Source organism: Octodon degus, unplaced genomic scaffold (assembly GCF_000260255.1).
Source record: "Octodon degus isolate 3935 unplaced genomic scaffold, OctDeg1.0 scaffold00009, whole genome shotgun sequence".
Lineage (NCBI taxonomy): Eukaryota > Metazoa > Chordata > Mammalia > Rodentia > Octodontidae > Octodon > Octodon degus.
This window is the reverse complement of record NW_004524585.1, coordinates 2,513,679-2,516,075: the sequence shown is the minus strand read 5'-3', so window position 1 is coordinate 2,516,075 and position 2,397 is coordinate 2,513,679.

Here is a 2,397-nt window from a genome sequence, read left to right as displayed (position 1 = left end):
CTGTGACCATTACTGCCAAATAGTCTATAAGCACTCTAACTTTCTTTTTTCCCTTTTCTGGGTATTTTAAAGTTTTTTCTAAATTGTGTCTAGTTAGTCATTCTCCTTGTAGTATGTTGGACTTTCAGAATCTCATTAATGTCTTTTAACAGTTCTATGAAGTCATTCATCATTAATTTCTGTAAAATGTTATGTCACTTACTTGCCTTGTTATTTCCTACAAATAGAAAATTGCTGCAAGAAAATGATTCAGAATACTGCAGTAGGCCAAGATTTTGTGCATACATCCCCAAAAGCATAGGAAACAAGAAAAACTAGACAACTGGGTTTATATAAAACTGAAAAGCTTCTTCAGGGTAGAATGAAAACTCTGCATAAAGGGTGAAAATATTTGTCAGTCACGTACCTGACAAAGAATTAAGTATCCAGAATATTTAAGGAAAGCAAAAAAGCATAAAACAAATAATCCAATTTAAAACAAACAAATGATCTGAAAGAACTTTTATTGTATCTTGTTTCTTCTTGGTTTCACTTCCATGGCAAGTCTAATTTTGGCTGATTGTCTTCCTAGCTGCCTTGATTTCAGTGTAAAACTACTCAGTGAAATTATCTTTTCAATTATAAAAATTTTTATGACTAAATTCTACATAGTTATTTTACCACATGATTGGCCATTGTTCTTGTCTCATCATCTGATCATAATATAGATATACCTTTTCTTTTTTTTAAACATGGTAAGCATTCATAATAGGTATAGGTATTTTATGTTTATGTATCAATACTCATATCTATAAACCTTACAATTCTCATTCATGATTTTTTTTTAACTAATTCACAATAGTTTCCTTGTTTTGTAGTGACTTTTTTGTAATTGCGAATTTATCTTATTTCAAAACTTAACCATTGGTTATTCTTGAGGTCTCAGCCTAAACTACATTGCTCAAGAAGTGCTTGGTTATAGCTTCCCCTAGTCCAGTGATGGTGAACATTTTACAGCTTTCAATGATAAACAGCTCTCTGTGGCATGCTTGCCAAAGATTCACCGCCACTGCCTTAGGCATTTGAGAGCAAACATAGCCGGCTGAGAGACAATTCTCTATGAATATTCTTTTATTTCTGCATAGTGTGGCCTTTCTGTGGTAGGAAATTATTGCAAGAGAAGCAAAGAGCAAACATGCCTTGGGAGCTGTAGGTAGTGCGTTGCTCTGGAGAGATTTAGAGACTGATCCTCCCCAGACCCATTGGTTTCATTTTGGAGAAATGTATTCTCTTCTTCCCTGCTTCCTTCTACCTTCTTCAAGGAAGGGTGGTCCAGTGGGCCAGCCACTTGATAAAATCTCTTATTTTCATAATCTGGGTGTCTCTTTCATGTGACATAACCACATTTCAGATGAACTGCAGACTACCACCACTTAGCACTTGGCAAGAATTCTGGTTTGGGGTCCAGTGTTTCTGGCTGTGTTAATATACAATCTATTTTCTGAATCAAAACTCTGGATCATATTTCCTATTAGATCTATATATACAAATTGCTACCATACTAACTGAAAATTCTCCCAACTGAAAGAGTCCAGGGCCTGAAGGTTTATAAATGATTTAAAATTTAATTCTAATTCTCCTAGTCTACAACAACAACAACAAAAAAAAAAATGAAATCTGTCAAATTCTGTTTATATGGCATTATTTAGTGCTCAAATCAAGAAACAACATAAAAAGGCTACTATATACCAATAGTCCCTGAAGAATATAGATGTGAAAATTCTCAAAACAATGGCAAATTGAATTGAAGAGTACATAAGAAAGGTTACACATCATCATCAGGTGAGATTCATTCCAGGGGTATAAAGATTGTTCAACTCACACAGATCAGTAAATTGTGGCACAACCAATCAAGCAATGATGACAAAAAGCTCTATGATCATCTTAATAGTATGACAGAAAGTATTTCATAAGATCCAACATTCTTTGTTGAAACTGCACTTCCGATTTGATTTGAAACTGTCTCATTGCTGTTTATCAATAAAATTCTGAAAAAAAAAAGATCCAACATTCTTTCATAATAAAAGTTCTCAAAAAAATTAGGTAAAGAAGAATTATACTGAACAATACTAAGAGATATGTATGAAAGAACAGCAGTTAACATCATTCTCAATAAGAAAATGCTAGAAGCATTTATCAGGACAAGGATTTCCACTTTCATTATAGTACTTCAAATCATAGCAACAGCAATTAAGCAAGAAAAAAGGTAGAGCCCAGTCCTAGCCCAGGTCCGGTGAGTGTGCGGAGAGTTTCCTGCTACCCTGCACCTGCGGGACCAGTCCCAGCCCAGGCGCAGCATGGGCCGGACCCTCTCCCAGCCCCTCGGGCCGCCCCCACCACTCCGCAGTGCCTCCCCCA